Source organism: Ambystoma mexicanum, chromosome 1q (genome assembly GCF_040938575.1).
Source record: "Ambystoma mexicanum isolate Mex_15411 chromosome 1q, UKY_AmexF1_1, whole genome shotgun sequence".
NCBI lineage: Eukaryota > Metazoa > Chordata > Amphibia > Caudata > Ambystomatidae > Ambystoma > Ambystoma mexicanum.
The window spans coordinates 163,206,007-163,225,062 of NC_090922.1; the positions used below are offsets into that span (position 1 = coordinate 163,206,007).

Consider the following 19,056-nt stretch of genomic DNA (forward strand, 5'->3'; position numbering starts at 1 on the left):
CTGGCTACAGAAACACAACCCATATATCAACTGGTCTGCGGGTTCCCTATTACTAGGCTCAGAGTTTTGCATGTCTCATTGTCTATCCCTAGAACCTCCATTAACACACCCAAAGGAACCAACAAGGGAACAACAGACACCACTAATGGTATCCAATGTCATGCAAGTTCCTGAAGCCTACCAAGCATATGCTGATGTGTTTTCGACTGCCATTGTCCAGGCCTTACCCCCACACAGACCTGAAGACTGCGTAATAGATACGGAACCCTCTGCAGTGATTCCCTTCGGCAGGATGTTCATTCTTTCCGAACCCGAGAAGAAGCCCAAAGAGAATACCTGGATACCAACCTTGAAAATGGCACCATAAGACCTTCGAAATCTCCTGCTGGTGCTTCTGTATTCTTTGTTCCCAAGAAGGATACCAAGGAACTCAGACCCTGCCTTGATTATCGCGGGCTAAATCAATGCACCCTCAAGGATCGGTACCCGTTACCCCTGATTTCGGATATCCTGGAAGCCATGAGAGGCGCAGTGATATTCACCAAGTTGGATCTCAGGGGCGCCTATCATTTGATCCGTGTCAGGGAAGGAGACGAATGGAAAACCGCCTTCAGAACACCCTTTGGCCATTTTGAGTACCTAGTCATGCCCTTCGGATTGGCTAACGCCCCGGCAATTTTCCAACGCTTTATGGATAGGGTAGAAACGGACGCTTCAAATTATGCCATTGGCGCAGTCCTGAAACAAGAATTAGGAGATAAACTGGAAAACCCAATTGCTTACCTCTCACGAACTCTGACTCCTAGTGAAACACATTATTCAGTCCTGGAAAAAGAATTGTTAGCCATTCGCCAAGCCTTCACTGAATGGCGACATCTACTTCTGGGAGCTAAACATCCAGTTCAGGTCCGTACGGACCACCGGAACCGCCAGATTCTACAGTCTTTGGAGTGTAGGAACAGTCGTCAGGCGCGTTGGGCATATTTCTTTGCCCAGTACCAGTTCCATATCACTCACGTTCCTGGATCACAAAACCTGATCGCAGACGCCTTATCTCGATGTCCTGACTACGAGCCCACTGAAGACAAGTCATATCCTCAGATGTTTTCCCCCACGATCTTTGTGGCCCAGGCAGTCAACCTCCTCGAAGAAATCCAAGCCCAAACCCAATCCTCTGATCTGTGGAAGGACAAATCCAAAAGAAATCTTTTGAATGTAAAGGTCTGGGAAGGTTATTTGTTCAAAGACAATCTGTTGGTCATCCCTACAAAAAGACTACAACAGAGAATAATGAATCTCTGTCACAATACCCTCCACTCCAGACATCGTGGTGTCACCAATACCCTCCGTCTGATACAAAGGCAATTCTGGTGGCCTAGGATGAGACCCGATGAACGGCAGTACATTCAATCCTGTGTTGTCTGCAGCCAAAATAAACACATTAACAAGAAACCAGCGGGCCTTCTACTACAACCTACATTGCCAACTAGGCCTTGGGAGATTATCGCTACGGACTTCATTGTGGAACTGTCACCTTCCCGTGGGTATACCACCATCATGGTTACCATAGACTTGTTCACTCATATGGCTCATTTTACGCCCCTGCTTAAATTACCATCCTCGTCTGAACTAGCAGGAATCACATATTCCGTTTGCATGGACTCCCTTCCAAGATAATTTCGGATCGCGGACCTCAATACATCTCACAATTCTGGAAACATCTCTGTCAATGCTTAGGGATCCAACATGCCCTTTCGTCAGGTTACCACCCTCAAACCAACGGAATCACAGAACGTGTCAATCAAACCCTGGAACAGTATCTTCGATGCTTCGCCACCAAGGTCCAGGATGACTGGTCGCTCCTGGTACCCGTGGCTGAATTCGCTTACAATAATTCTGACCATTCGGCACTTATGATCAGCTCCTTTTATTGCAGTCAAGGATTTCATCCGTCGGTCCTGCCTTCTGTTCTTCCTCAGTCTACACCAGTACCTACAGTTGACTCCTGGATCGAAACCCTTGTCAACATACATAAAGAAGCCAAGGAATTTTTGGAGAAGGCCAGGAAACTGACCAAGAAATATGCAGATTCCAGAAGAAGACCTGGCCCTTCTTATGGAGTCGGAGATCAGATCTGGTTGTCCTCAAAATTACTACCCCGACATCTACGGCCTAGTAAACTGGCCCCTCGGTACTATGGTCCATTTTCATTAAAGAAATTATAAATCCTGTTTCTTATCGGATCAAATTGCCTGAATCCTGGAAGAAGATACATCCAGTCTTTCACACATCTTTACTGAAACCCTACTATCCATCCTCCCAAAAACCCTCCAGACCTCCTCCTATACTGGTCGATGACCAATTGGAATATGAGGTATCTCGGATTTGTGATTCCAGGTATAGAAGGGGCCAGCTTCAATACCTGGTTGAATGGAAAGGATATCCTCCTAGCGAAAGAACCTGGGAACCTCTCTCAAACATCAAGGCCCCACGGCTCCTCAGAAGGTTCCACCTCATCCACCCGGGCAAACCAGGAGGGAAGCGTCTACGGAGGAGGCATGCTGTCATGAATCGCAGGGTGCGCCCCTTTTGGTCCTCATGGTCCCTGTCACAACGGGCTTATACACATTAATACCTCCAATATGGCCGTCCAACGCATTCCCTTCTCGCTCCATGCGTTGGACCTTTCTCTATTTCTAGACCACGCCTTCTGCGGCTCCTCGCGTCTCAATGCTATTGCGAAGAAGCGACCAGACGTGTGCTCTGTAGCTCGCGGTTCTTATCCTTTCCACTCCGCTTTCCCTTCCTTGACCCCCCCCTTCTTCTTTCCTCCTGGATTCGAGTTCTAGCGAACTTACCTTGCCTCGTGGATTCCTGGATTCGGCCTCCTTGAAAACTGAACGCATTCTGGATTCGGCAGAGACACGGACCGCCTTCTTCAAAACCTGTTCCAATCCGAAAGAAGGCAGCATCCAAGGACGCCGGTAAAGAACGGATTCAGGTGAGAAGGGGGGAACTCCTTGACAGTAGATGAATTATAATACCTAGGATACACAATGTCCAGTAAAGGTGCAAGTCCCAAGTGGAATCTCGAAAAGGCTATGACTGAGGCTCCCAGCCCAGACGACAACGATCAGCTATGATCATTCCTCGAGATAGCAGACTACTATTGTAAACTCATCCAAATCTTCTTCTTGAGAACGGAACCCAGGAGGAGAGAACAGAAGACAGGAAAGGCGTTCAAGTGAACACCTGAGGTACAAGAAGCTTTTGAAGACCTCAAAGCAACCATAGTAGACGCTCCAAGCCTCACACTTGAGTTTTATGCCCCGTGGAACGTGCATTTATGGCTGGATGGGATTACATCAGAATAAGTCTGAGTCCAAATAACCAGACAAACTCAAGAAGATGGCAAGTTACTATTTTATTAACAATAATCTAAAACAGGGAGGTCACAACGAACATCAACGAACGTACGCCCAGTCTCTCAGTGATTTCCATAAAAAATACACTTTATATACTTCATTATGCATCAGCGTGACATCATATTACGTGGCAATAGTAAAAAAAACTATCAAGGGTCTGGATTTGTTAAGGAAAACATCTAGATATACAATCATATAGGAGCTAGGATTGTTATTGGCTGTCCAATACCAGGTGGACAATTTACGCCTACCTCTTCAAACATGTAATTTCAGAAACATCAGATACATAGTGTTTCATTGGTCTCACAAGCTATATGGTCCTTCGTTATACGGACTAATACAATTGGTTGGCATGCTTGTGCCATTTCTGGAACATTTGGTTCATTTAGCAGCCCATAAGCCAAGACCCAGGTGCAGGGACATAGGACATGAAGCTACCTCACCACCCAATTAGCCCAACATCTCTCATCATCCATGCCTTCTGCCATGAAATTGTCTTTGTACTTGGCCTTCAAGAGTATTCTTGTCCTGGGAATGCACAGGAGTCAGGGCACTTGCTACTGTGTCTGTGACTCCAAGTTCAAGCCCTATTTTCAGCCTCGGCTCACGTGACAGGAGACCATGAATCTGTTCATTCTGAAGCTTTTAAATACTTTACATTAATTAAGACTTGGCATCATTTGTGTTCTTTCTTGTACCTTAACATGAGAGGATTCATCCTCCGCACACTCGTTCTTCTTCAGAGTAGATAACTGATCTCGACGTCTCAGTTCTTGACTTCAGGCCAGACAACCTCACCATGCAGCTCCACTAGCCAGCTGTTCTACTGCGACACAGTTCTCGTTCATTCTTAATGATTGCTTGGCTTACTATTTCATGATACCAATGCCAAGTTTCTATACAATGGCGGCTTCACATGCATTGTATATACTATTTATAGCTAGCCTATACAATGACTTGATCTATCCTGTGTTTCAGTGTCTGTACATTCCTCATGCTTCTGATTTCTGCAGAACTTTTTATTGTGTAATCTTCTTCTTTTACACTTGAGAGTTCACTTAATCCTTTACTTCGTCCTTTCTCCTTTAGGATCCATACATCGTCTTCATTCAGTATCTTGTGACGTCGTGCACACTTTCTTATAACGTCATCAGTTCATTTTCTTAGCTCTTTCTCATTTTCCTTCAGGGAGTTCCCCCTGTAGGCTGTCATCAACTCGAGGGTACATTCGATATGGTCACCTTAATGGATATCGTCTTCCATATGCTCGCTGTATTATTGGTACAGTAGATGAGGTTAGACAGGGCATGGTCTCATGGCTCCAATACAGACGGGAGTTAGGGGGTAGGATCTGTGGATGTGTACATCTGCTCCTCTACACACTGTTTGATCCAGAACCTATCACTAGATAATGACAGATGCCAGTGCCTGCAGTCTGGGTGCAACAATGACATAAGGTGATGGAACACAGAGAGAGTTATAGCATATGCCTCAAAAGTATTCATGACATCAGAAAAAAACTCCTCTACTATTGAAAAAAGCATGCAGGCATGTGCATGGGCAGTCATCAGAGAGAAGGCTACCCAAAAGAAATAACCACCGACAATTACACAATTCCCATGTCCCAAATGATGGAGGCCTATTTTAAGAACACAAAGCAATAAATCACAAGAGGGTGGCAAATGGCCAAGTGGAGACAGCCAATGGGGTTAACAAAGAAAGCCTTCAACAAGCTGCCACTTATGGGAAACAGCTGTCCCCAGTGCTCCAGATAAGATTTGGAAGTGGGAGTATTTTACTCCCTATTTCTTAAAGTTGGGAGTAAAAATGATTTTTTCGGGAATAAAATTGTTAGTCCAATTTCCAATGGGAGTATTTTATAAGCAGGTAAATATATGTTTAAACTGGAAAACGGAAATGCCTTTGTAATTATCATTTCTTTGCATCTAGTTATTCATGTACATAAAAAGGTACAGGTTTACTTCTGCACATCAGGCATTAATAATAGTTTATTCCTACACTACCAGAGGTAAAAGGGTTTTTCTTTATTAACTATGCCGACGACACAGAACTTGTTGCCGAGCTTAGTGGTAACTATGAGTCTGACAGGTCCAATGTTGAGGATATATATCACCTGGTAGAACAATGGATGACAAACAACTGGCTCTGCCTGAATGGGAATAAAACAACGCTTTTGATTTTCAGATTCAGTCAAGCAAGATCTAAATTGAATCTGGATTATCAAAGCTTAATGATTCAGAACAATGAGATCCTTGTCCTCAACAGGGTCAAACCACTTGGTGTCTATTTAGAACCCGCTCTAAGTGCTGAGACTCAAGTTACAGAAATGGCCAAGACTTGTGTCTATCATCTCAGGCTTTTATGTAACTTCCGTCCATTTCTCTCCAAGAACAACTGTGCCACAATACAGAGTAGAGAACACAGGAGGAATTTGCATTGGCTTTCGGTTCATGCCCAAAATCCATTTCAAGATGGCTATGCTTCTCAACAGGTGCCCATACAACCAGCCTCATGCTTATCTTAAATCTCTAGTATCCAGCTATATTCCGGCCAGAACTCTCCGTTCCTCTGACCTAGCTCTAGTGAAATGTGGAGGATTTAGACCCAAGAATGGACTGTGCAGCTCCTTCCCTATCTGTGCAGTAAACACTTGGAATTAATTTCCACTGAGTATTGGATAACAGCCCCACTTCTTTCCAGCAGTCCCTAAAAACATATTTATTCGAGTAGAGCATCCTCCCTCTTTTTCATTTCTCTCAGGTCAGGGCTTGCCCTGTTCTTATCTGTCATGTTCACTGTGTTAATGTGCGCTGCGATGCCTGCGGGCTACCGACAAGTTATAAGTAAATAAATAAATAAATGGTACTACATTCACTACTAGTCCAAACATATCCATGGAGCTTTGTGGGCGAATGCTATTTTTGTTGAGTATTTTTACTCCCAATTTTTATATTTTGGGAGTATGTGCCTATTTTTAGGGAGTATAAATGGCCAAAACACCCCTTATTTGTAGGGCGTCCCTAAAGACTGTCGCAAAGCATCAAATGATATGTAAATCTGTGACAGGTGTAACCCTGTTTCAGCTCTTAAGTCTTAGCAAAACACAAATCCGAAATATATCCTGCATGGATGCTGACCAACTTGACAAGCTCTCCTGACATTGGAGACACCAGGTACTGGATCCTACAACATAAAAAGCAATCAAGTCCTGATGTGACAAGCAGAACGCAATTAAAGCAGCAAATATTCAACAAGGTGACATAGTCAAGATAATGTTAGTAGCCAATAACAAAAACACCTTGTCCAAGTAGAACAATTAAACCTCAGAAGGTGCAGGCCCTAAAGTTAAGCCATTCCATTAGCATTCAAGGTACATCAAGAATCGACTCTTCGCAGCAGTCCTGACCCGGCAGTGTGTAGAAGACTGCAGGAGGTACCAAATCTATCATTGGCACTGTGTGTAGAGCGAGGGACATAGAAGTAGCGTTGGAGTCCAGCTGCAGTCATGATTGTAATGAGCTTTGTGACGAATCTGAGGATGTTGTCTCTTCTCGCCGAGGGGGAGAACTTTCCCATGGGGCCACGGCGGTGCATCTACAGTACAATAGTCCCCCTGGGGGTGGGGCACCGGAAGAGGATCACACGGAGAAAGCCCCCTTATGGGATTAAGGACATCCATTCCCCGAGAACGCTGTATTACACCGCTTTAGCAGACACTCCATCCTTCCCCAAACCAAAGTCTGCTTCCCTGTTCCCAGACACTGTTGGTATAAAACCTGAACTTCGCCTTTAGATGGGCAGCACCTGAGCCATGCAGAGCCTGATGCACTAAGCAGAGTGCTTTAAACTACAAGAAAAGGAAGTAGAGAAATAGGACGCAGGAACAGAAGGGTCCAGTGTGTTTTTTTTTTAGTAAAGGTTGTGCTTGAGAGAGGCCTGGATCTGGCCAGTTATAAACGAGACATTCACTGCATTTGAGACCAGTGGGGCAATCTAGGTCATCTGGGTCATAACCTCCTTTAGCACAGGCAATGGAATAGAATCCTTGGGGAGGCTGATCGCTGATCTCAGCTTATTCGTGGCCGCTATGATTTCCTGCAAAGTAAACGTAGGAAAAATATCCAAAACAGGACTCGCTCTGACACCATTTGCCTCAGGCTGAGAATCCAATTACCTCAGGCTGGACGCACAAATGTCCTCCCGGACCTTCTCAATTTTATCCACAAAATATGAGGAGAGAGAGTCACATAGGGATTGCGATGCAGGTAGAGATTATGTTGAGATAGCTGACAAAGAGCACACCACTTTAAAGAGCTTGTGTGGTTTATTTAAAGACGTTTCCACCTGTTGTGTGAAAAAAGCACACATTGCTTCAAATATGGCTTCATGATTGTAAAGACTGGAGGGTGGTATCTGTACTTCTGTCCTCAATAAGGTAGGGAAAAGGCACAGAACTCCCCAGCAAAGCTCTCAATTTTGTAGAAATGGACGAGCAGTCAGGCTTAAGCTTTCTGGAGGTGATGCAGCCCGGTTCGTAAGTACTGTGTTTCCCTAAAGCCCCCACAAAGGAATTTCTACACACTATGTTAGGTGATAACACAGCTTCTTTATATAAAATAAGGGTTTAGGAATATATACACATATACATAATAACACTTTGTACTTGGAATACTTATTCAAAGACCACACATTACTTAATTCCAGTAATAACTGCACTGACTGCAGACAGTTTTAAATAGGCAGGTGGATTCTTGAGTTATGTGTAACAGCATAGAATAGGAAATAAAGACAGGTTAGTTATGTACATTGACAGAATGCTTTCTTTAGACCAGACAAGTCATTCTGAGTGAGGATCCCCCTACCTGGGAAACCTGTAATAGAAAAGTTAGAGAGTAACTTAAGTTGTCTTTTACAGTGTAGTCCAATATTGTTCAATAACTTGGTGCTTTCTTTTAAAAGGTTCTACCACCCCAAAGTTCCTTAGAGGCCACAGGAGAACAGGTTCCAAGACGAAGCTGGGACCCCTGGATGACTCCTGAGGTTAGAAGATGCTCTTCCTCGTCAGAGTACTTTTGGTGCCTTTACTTGACGATTCCCTCCAAGGATGGACCCCCTTTGGAAGAAGGAGCCACTGGGATGCTAAGTCCAAGAATCAAAATGGAACCGAAGTCTGTCTGAATTGCAGCAGTTTTACTCTTCGCAGTGCTCTCATTTGGTCGACGATTTCTCCGACTCTAGAATTCCTGTGAAGATGAAACTTGCTGTGGGCTCCTTAAAGACTTTGCAGATGAAAGTAAGACCCCTGTGACCCTTCGATGACGTCTGGCGGTGACGGGTGCATAGGTCACATTTGGTGTTGGGTTTCAGAATATCGCAGTTTTCAGAATTTCAGTCATTTCGTGCAGTATTCACAGCACAGGCCTCTGGAAGGCTTCTGTCGACCTGGACTCGACCACTGGAGTGGACCTCGGACCCTCACCAAGTCTGGACCCTCGGGACGTCTTTGTTAGCTTCTCGTGGAGGGAAACCCACGACAGACCTTTCACTGCACCCAATGACTCTGGGCTCTCTCTGGCGGGAAAAAGTGGTCATTGGTGACTGCAAGCATGTCCTTTCAAATGTTCTTAGGCAGTTTGGAACTTTCGTAGCTTCGGGCCTGGGTATCCAAAAAATGGAGGACACTCAGAGCCACTGCCAAGTCAGCATGACGCTGCCATTAGCCTATATCTTGCTCTGTGGGCAACACACAGGTGCCCAAAAACATACATAAGAGGTACAAGGGTGTACCCCCACCCATGGGTGCCATAAGGTTATCCCATGAGTGTTGGTCACCAAAGGATTAACATGAAGAGCTGCACTGCCAGAGGTCCAGGCTGGACCTCAGTGACAGAAAGCATAAGGAAAACACACACAGAGAAGTGTTAGGACAAAGACTAGGAAGCCATGTCCCTCCATAAGATATTTCCAGCATCACAATGATACTGCGCTGACATGTCCCTCCATAAGGCATTTCCATACCCACATATCCAAATAGAAACAAACAAGCGTGAGATCCCATCTTCCTGAACAACCTAAATACCTTCCTGCAGTACGATCTGCACCGAATGTCCCTGCTTCACTCCTCCCCCTTTTACTTTTCACCACCATACCCAGCTCTGGTTGCCTCGGGCGTGGGTCTTATATGCAGTCCGGTTAAGCCTCACTGCTGGGAGACCACTGCAATCGCAGCTTGCTCAGTACAAATGACTATTTGCTCTCTCCATTTCGGATTTTACATCCAGTTGGATATTGTGAGAACTGCAGCAGCACAAATATTGTTGAAATCGGGAACCTTGCTACCATCTTACCTTTCAGACACGACAGCTCCAGCCCCATGGTCTCATCCTTCTGGCAAGTGGGAAATCCCAGATCGAAGAAGTCCCCCCCAAATCTCTGCTGTCACGTGGGAAATTCCGAACCAAGAAGACGCGATGCTGCAAGGGCTTCGGCCTGCCAATATAACAGAAAATAACAATTCAGAGCAAAGAAGACACGAGTTGCATGCTGCTTGCATATTTCATGCATGCGTCACTCCACATTTCCATTCAGTGCATAACAGGAAATGGTGGTCGCAGTAGGAGGCCACCACAGCTCAAACACCAGGGTGACACTATCTCAAAGACGCCAACCACTGCCCACAGCATCTTCCCTTTCATGTGCAGAGTTTTATCCACCAACAAATGGGCAGGTTCCATTGCACCAGGGGGAAACAACCAACATGTCCCCCGCAGTCCTGCTTCTTATTCTTGCATATTCATTAAAATATTAATTAACTCAAAATATCAGTTCAGAACAGCGTAAATGTTCAACAAAAAGTGTTACCATTTTTTACCAATAACACATATCTTATTTTTTGTTAGTTAATGTGTGCACCCAGGCATGCATACTAAAACGAAAGAAAAAAAATATCAAACATTATGACTTGTATAAATCATCGGAATGCCAATAGGTTTGCCACCTTTGTTTGAAGCAAAAACCGGTCTTGAAGCCCAGCCCGCATTTTAGATGCCCTACCCTGTTGTCACCGCCCTTTCATAGGTTTGAAAACTGTGACACAATAGCAAGGTGAGAGAAAAAAAATCATGCTTGCAACTATTCTTTTTTAACTTCCCTAAATTATTTTGGTAAAAAAAACAATCTCCATTATTATTAAAAAAATGTAACGCTTAAAATGATATTTCCCAAAATTATATTTCATACTTTATTGACCTTGGAACGTTGGAAAGCTGAAATGGTTCTGACAAAATTGGTTGCTGTTACAGTCAAGTTATTCAGATTTTACCAAGATATTCAGTAACCCATCAGGCAAACATTCCAAAAGAATGTCACAGGGGGTAAAAGGTGAGAATGATTCTTTAAAAGTTTTATAAAGCACATGCCAATAAGGGAAGGTTCAGTAGCAATTCTTATGGCATGTTCCCAATATTTCCCAACCAAATCAATTTTATAGAAGCAAAACATTTTAAAAGCTAGTTTAGGTACATCTAGCCGTATCCCGTGGTTTCAAGGTCCTTTACTTTGAAGTAATTACGTCGAAATTACTATGAAGAAAATCGTTATTTGTGGGTTAAGGGGTAATAAGAGGGTGGGGAGGGGTTTGGGGTAGGAGTAGTAAAGAAGAGGAAGAGGGGCATGGTAGGGTACTCCCCAATTCATTTTTTTTTTAAACAATTGAAAAAATGGAAGTAAAATTTGAAAGTAATTAGTAATTTAGTAATTACTGTCGATGAAATGAACCCCAGCGAGCATTTAGCTTGCTCTTCCCAATCCATAACAATCCTTATAGGTCAGTCATGAAATGTTGTCAGATAATCTTTTCCACGAGAATCGCATTCATTTTGTCTGATGAGATAACTGACTGACTGACTTTTCTCATTGTGTCCAGCTTTTCCCACTCGCCTGTTATTATATCTCTCCATTTTATCTTTGTTGTTGTACCTGTTAAGAATATCATGCAGCATTAATATAGATATCTTTACTCCCATATCCAATAGCGAAGTGACATGTTACCAATGGAAATGCAGAGACTACAAGTAGCAGCCTTGCAGGTGAATGTGGGGCTGGAGGCCATGAAGGGTGTAACTCTCACATGAGGTTGGTTAGCATTATAAATCTACAGAGTGGGGACTAAGTTCCTACAAAACTTTAAGCATTGATAAGTGGCCCATAACATGTCTGCCACTTCCCACCCATCCATGGCCACTCATTCAACAGCGGTTTCCATTCTGGGACTTGTAGTTCAGCTTTTCTCAAGCGTGTATGCAGCAAATCAAATGCACATTGGCACTGGCTAAAAAGCAAACACTCACCACTAGTCATCTTCGTTACCACCAGTGTCTCCTTACTCTATGTGGTGGTTATGACGGCAGGGGTGTTGCTATGTCTGGAAAAGATCGGGGGCTAGAGTAATGTGGGGACTGTTGGGACTCTGGGCTAGCCAGCCTTTTGGTTGTAGCTCCTGAGCTTCTATCCAGGGCTACAACCAAAAGACCCGGGGTTGTAGCCCCCTCATCCCCCTGCATGAGGCAACCAGAAGGCAGAAAAGGGGGCAGGGTGGGAGGATATATTCACATGTGACACTTCAACAACTTAAAGTGGCTCATGACTGGGTTGGTTGTATTATTGATAACGTTGCTTGCTTTTTCATTATTGAAAACAGGCATTCTACACATTCTTTTGCATAGGTCTAAATAAAAAGTGCATTTCTTTTTTAAAAGGACATTTTTTTGCTTTCAAAGAAGCAGGCAGCTTTGAAAATGTCTTTAACTATGCAGTTGACCTTTTCTTCTTTCACAAATAAACCAAATAGCTAGGGAGACCTGTTTTCTTGACTTGACTTTAAAATGCACGTGGGCCCTCACAATTAACATCCCCAACATTAGCAGTTTGCATGAAGACTTGGAATTGTGCACCTGCACGGGTCATTGAATGTGGTCTTGCACCCCAGATCCATTTTCAATTAATTACGGCCTTCCTCATGACAACAAAGCAGCAAATCCCAGCTCCAAGACACTGTAGAATTGAAATGTAATCGAGAGCCTGGCAAGAAGCCCATTCATGACCACTCGGGCTAAACGCACACTTTAAACCCCCACAAGCCGTCCAGGCTATCCCTCTGGCTTCTAATTCTTGAAAATCAGACTACAATCCCACGACAGAGATTAAAGACGGATTTATTGTCCATCAACTGGACAACAGGACACAGCTCTAAATATAAGGTCAGTCGGGAATTAATCCAGGCGCCTGACAACTCTGATTGCCAAAGATATTTTCAGACATGGTTTCTGTTGAAATCTATTGGTTGATGGTCGTAGCTGCGTTTGGAGCCCGGGAAAGAGAACGCGTAAGAAAGTATACAGTCACCAACTACAACTGCTGCAACAAACACAAAACAGAGTCGCAACTACCGCAATACCTAGCTAAAGCCTTCAGAAAGGAACCCACTTCACACCAGCCCTGATACCCCTGAACTAGTCACCCATTCAGAAGAGCATTTCGCTCAAAACACTATGCATGACCGACAAAGACTTCTAGAAGAAAAGGGCTTCTTTTCCACGCCGAAAATTTCAGAACACTGTAGAACTCTTAAGACCATCCCCATCATAGGCACTTGCAGAGGAAATAAATCATCAGCTCCAGATGCCAGATCACCCTGGGACCAAAGCTGTGGAAGGTCACACCAGAACTCAAACACGAGCAAAACAACAAACGCTTCAATAGAAACATGAAAAGGGAAATTCTCGAAGATGATCAAACCTAGGACCAGAGAACCCGCACTGTACCTCTAAGGACATACAGAACCTTGTTGCACCTAAAGAGACCCAGATAGGGATCACAGAGGGCCCAATAAGCTGATTCTTAACTGTTTTGGCTTAATCCAAATGTTCCTATGTAACCCATAAGCATCGCTGATGTAGTCTAATGGATGTAAAAGAACGTGTTAATGAAATCTCTACACTGGCTCCCAGTGGCTGCAAGGATTAAGTTCAAAACACTCTGCATTGTCCACAAGGCCTTTTGGGGCCTGGGACCTCAATACCTTCAGCTCTCTCTTCCTAAATATCTTCCTTTTCGAGCCCTTCGTTCATCTGCCTCCAACTCCCTCAGGGTCAGTCGCTTCTCCAAACAACGAGTTGGTGGTAGATCTCTTTCTTCGGCTGGGGCCTCCCTCTGGAAAAGCCTCCCAGCCTCCCTGAATCTTGAGGAGAACCATTTCCGGTTCCGGAAGCACCTCAAAACCTTTCTCTTTGCTTCTGCTTTTTCTCTTCCTCTCCCCTGACCTGATGACTCCTGGCTGTAACTGATACTGCACTGGCTACCCCCTGCTCTCGGGCCCAGGTCACCTCCGCCGCCAGTCGCACACCTGCACTGCCCTTCCTGGCAACCCTGCACTTGGGGACTGTTTCTGTATCCCTACAGTCCCACTACCAGCTCCTGATATCTGCACTTACCCTTGCACTAGCCACCTGCTGGCCGTACTTTACTTATTGTTATTTATTCTATTATCCCATGTACTTGCACTGTCCCTCCCTCTTCCCCCCGCACTTTCCCACTTCCCCCTTCCCATGCACTTGTGCGATCTGAATGACACCTGGCCTAGTAGGATCGTTGTCTGTCTTCCCTCTGTTTCCCCTCCCTTGCCTCGTCGTGCCTTGAAACACTTGTGTATAGGGGCGTTATAAATGCCATATCATATCATATCATGTGTTTCTATCCGTAAGCACCCTAAAGCGAGTAACTTTACCTGTGATGCACATGCAGATCCCAATAAATAAATAAGACAGCCCAAAGAAGCAGCTAGATGCTCGCACTGCCACAGAAACAGGAAACACTGGTATCAGAGCATCTAGAGCCGCGAAGAAACATATCCTGATCGACATCCGCTGCATGCAATGAGACCAGTTTATATGGTCTGATGAGGCTGGCCAATGGGAGACGAGGCATTCATAGACTATTATCTTCAGAAAACGACAGCCGGATCAGTAAACGACGACCGGGGCTTCACAAGATGCACGTCATAAAGAGGGTTTCGAAGGGAGGGGGAATACCAGGAACCGTATTCAGCGGGTCGCTGACGCCTCTCATAAGGAAGGCAATCATGATTTTGTTCTTTTCTGGGGAAACCAGCAATGGACTATGGTTTGGCTATTGGAAACACGCAGCTTGATGATCTGAGGTACACAGCAGTAAAGTGGTCTTTTGTGGTGGGTTTTGTCCTGTTGTTTCATGTTTATAAAAGGCTGAAAATCGAAACACAATGGCTTTGGGAATCCCCCAGGAAGTGGGGGAAGCAATAGGACCAGGACTATTGGTGGAGTCCGGTCAAGCAAGTTACAGGCTTGTAAAACGTGTACACTACAGAGGACTAAAATGGCATTACATTTTAGAGAACAGACTTGAACCGCGCACAAATCCCATAATAAACCAGCTTGGCATTATAGATTTCAATAATTGTATGACTCTATTTCCCCCAACCTGAATAAAAGCCAGCAATTACCAGTGTAGAAAGTAAATTGCCTCTGGAGAGAAACACAGTGAAAGGAAATGCCTTTGCTTGTAGTCCTATTGTACACAACACATCCAGCATTAAACCTCCCCTCCAATTTCAGTTACCCACCATTCGCACCTCTCCAGAGTCAACAGATGATTTGAATTATCCACTCACTGTTGAATCTGCAACCCCCTCAACTTAACTCCACTTCATGTGCTTAGGTTCAAAACAAAACAAAATAAAAAAAGACAAGGCAGAGCACAGCTTGTCTCTCAGCAATGGGACCAGTTGGTCACTCAGATGGCTCGCGAAAGGCTATTGGCTTTGAGTTTCCAAGGTTTTGGAATCCGGCGAGACCATTTTTGCCAAAATTCGACCCTTTGGGCATCATTACAAATCGCCCGGTATGGAAACAACGGTGGCGGTAAACCCGCCGCCACCGTTGTTTCCATGCCGGGCGATCACAACTCCTGCAGGCGGGAGGTGATGTTCCCACCAGGTCTGACCTGGCGGGTTTAACACCGCCCGCCTGCAGGCGGACGAGGAAACACCGGCAGCATTACGAGATGCTGCCGGTGTTTCCATGATCCCCATTCCCGGACGGGAATGGGGATTAACACCATTCCGCCTCCGTGATTCCCGGAAAACCGGGTTTGTAATGCCCCGGTAATTCCGGGAATCACGGAGGCGGAATGGTAATACGAGTCCGGCGGTAACCAGGCAGTTTTACCGCCACGGTTACCGCCGGACTCGTAATGAGGCCCTTAGTAGATCAGGCCCAATTCCAGCAGTGTAGTAATAGAAACCTCCGTGTCGGCCATCCGTTCTAGTTGGGGATGGGTGCTGGTGTGAGGGAAGAAAGATGACAGGCTTGCTGGTCTTCTGCTTTTGATGCAGGTTGGCATTTGCCTGATAGAAAAGAAGCTTAATACATGTTTGACACAGCATGCCTCCTTCTTAGTTCTAAGTATTATTTTCTCTGTTTTCTTCACTTCTCCCCTTGTGTAGAGATAGGTCTTGATTTTGAGTCTCAAGTACCCATCATTCCAATGCAACAGATGCCCACCCTGTCCTAAGGATCCCCCAGCCACTGAGATGGATCCATGAGCCAGCCTGGTCACTCTTTTTGCCATCTCATAACAACAACGTCACTTTGCTATGAATGTGCCAACAGTTCTGGAGGAGTGGTGGTAGACAAGGAGCATGTGGGTGTCGTTGTCCCAGCACACATGCCTACAGCCTACAGTGCAATGCGGGCAGTGTAGCCCCTTATAGGGAGGGAGCGGGAGTGGACTGCAGTGTAACCCTTGAAAGACCTAGAAATCCTGCTTTTGCAGGTGCATTTGCCCACCCAACTGACGTCATTCTGAAAGATTCTGGGACCTGTAGGATATCTGTAATATACCAATATGGGGTTAGTTGGGGTGAGAGATGAATAAATTACCCATTAAGAGCCCTTAGCGGCATCTACATAGTGGGGACGTGGGGGCAATTCCCACTCTCTTTTCAGCCTGAAATCACCAGTACTGCAGTCTCCCATGCACCCGAAAACTTCATAGGTCCCTCTAGGGGTGTCCATCCTCCTATCTGCCTAGAGATATGCAGTGGGTGTTTCTGGAATGATATGGTATTAATTCGAAGAAGCACGCAAATGTACAAACGTATCTTGGTACTACGAGACAAGGGATGTATGTCTTCGCCATGCAGTCACTTAGTCACATTTACTTCTCCATACCTTCACTTCTCCTAACTTCCACTTCATCATTACAGGGGGAGACCCCCAGTTGTATTCTTTTTTTACCCCATATTTTATCGCATGTCACCTTTTGACTCCAACAGCAACCTTTAGCTAACCTTAACCACATGCATTGCCACCTTCACAATGTGAAGATGCAGACAAGTAAAGGCATGAATAAGTAAATGCATGACAGAGTAAATATCTGGTGAAGTGGGGGAGTGCAGTAAGCGTGGGGGAAGTTTTCTAGGCAAAGTAAAGGGGGATACTGGATACAAGTGTGCTGTGAGTTGGAAAGTGAGCCCCTAGAACAGCAGATAATTTATAGAAATAGAAATATTTCAATTTGTTGTTCCCGAAACCACAATGATCGTAAACCCAACTATAAGTATGGAGCGGGGAGGTCCAGAGATGGGCTTCTGTCACTGAAAAAGCATGAGGATTGCAACACGATTTTTTTATAAAGTGTGACATTCGGGCTAACATGGTGGTGTCTAGATATGAGTAAACTTAAAAAAACAAGTTCAAAGGCCCCTCAAACTTTCTTCCCGAGATTCTAGGGCATTTTTGTTGACTTCAGAACTCCTAAGACTAAACTCCAATCCTCTTGCCAGTTTGAAAACTCAAGGGATGTTCACAGTACAAAAGGGATCCCGTGTGCAAATAGATACGTTGGAGACGCTTTGTAAGTCATCGTAGCACTGTGAGATACCTCAAAGCGTTAAAATACCTTCTGCAGAGATCGGTGTGCAATCCATATTTGCATCCATACTTGAAATGCTCACCACGAGTGATACAGAGACAGAAAGTTCACAAAAGAAAACCTGAATTCTTCGCCAATCACCGTTCTTAGGTTATTACTATGTAATGCTAGCTGGTCTCCAGCATTACCCTACCCACTAAAGGCCACAACTCAAGAACGATTACATATAGAAATTTGTATTTTGTGGATTTTAAAGTGTAAAGCCTAAACAGTAATAGGAAGGCTATACTGATATCGCACATAGCACAAATTGAATTGTTTTTTGGCAAATTTTATGAGTTATTTCCCAGCTCTGTGGTACACATTTTGTCCACTTAGGAAGCCTAAAAAGCGTCCTCCTTCCCACATTTTAACACGTGGTTTACGTGACAGAAACAGATGTCTTCAGCAAGTTCCTTACCACACTGATATCCTACAAAAGAGTAATATAATTGAAGGTTGGAGTGATGCAGCACAAATGACTCTCATTGTGCATATGTGCCCTCACATGCATGCTTTGTGAGTTAAAGCCACACTCAATGCGCATAACATCTGAGCATAGCAAAGTTCACCCTTTCTATAATCTGACCCCTGCCATTCTTTGGTCGAAGTGGAAAAAAATATATTTCTACATGCACAGTTTTAGAAAGTCTTGCATCTAGTCTTCAGCAGTCATTGGATACTCACGAGTAAAGTACTGGTCGCGCACAGGAGGACCCTCTGAACTTCACAAGTTCAAAACCCGGGCGCCAGGGCCAACTTAATGTTTCATCCTTCTGAAATCGAAAACGGACTAATAATAACCTCTGTTGTTACAGTGAAACTGGAGGAGTATGGCATAAAGCATTATATAAGAACACACATTATTATTATTCAAAAATGGTACATGAAGAGTTAATTTTATCTTTGTTTCAACCAACTGGCAAAAAAACCAAAAAAAAACTCTCGCTTGTGACTAGCTTTGAAAGAAACACTGGTTCCTATTGGAGCGCCTCTGAACTTTTCAACTCTTGTGTACAACATTTTCAAGTGTACAACTTTTTAAAAAATCAAGAATTTTTAATGGTTGAATTCCCTGACTTTCAGATCAGTTTTCCAATGGCTCTTAGTGGCCTATCGAAATGGTGTAATCCTTGTTGGTAAAATGTAAACTTCGAAATTAAAACCATGGCCATTGTTATAGTGCTCGCTGCTGGATAGAAAGCACACGCTGCCAGGTTTGTAGCTTGCTCGCGACTGCTATTCTCCCCGGCGGCGCCCGACCTCACCACGTTTATTTCACGTAACGCTCTAACGCGGTGACGTGGTGCAGATACAACAGCCATGAAGAGAATTATGCGCCATGGAGAGATATTTGGTTTGGATTTACTGTTAGATCAGCAGCCATTTTAGACCCGACAATGAATTCCTGTTACCAAAGGTGTCAGTGGAGCTCATTTGGGGCTCTGCATAACGGGAATCAGCAGCATAAAAGCCTTACGTAAAGCTTTTACGCCGATGATTGCTATCACAGCTCATTTTTGTCCATTTTTGTATGTTATGTTATTTAGCATTTTTATTTTTTTTCATCAATGATTTCGTTTTTTCAATTTTCTTTTATTAA

The 19,056-nt window shown here is 44.4% G+C and overlaps 1 long non-coding RNA gene across 1 annotated transcript in view; it reads right to left on the minus strand.

The window, feature by feature from the left end:
- Nucleotides 1-19,056, minus strand: part of LOC138526107 (uncharacterized) — a 406,617-nt gene that overhangs the window by 219,251 nt on the left and 168,310 nt on the right. Inside the window, exon 2 of the long non-coding RNA XR_011283488.1 lies at nucleotides 9,794-9,935. This is a non-coding gene — a long non-coding RNA (uncharacterized lncRNA). The remainder of the gene's footprint in view (nucleotides 1-9,793; nucleotides 9,936-19,056) is intronic.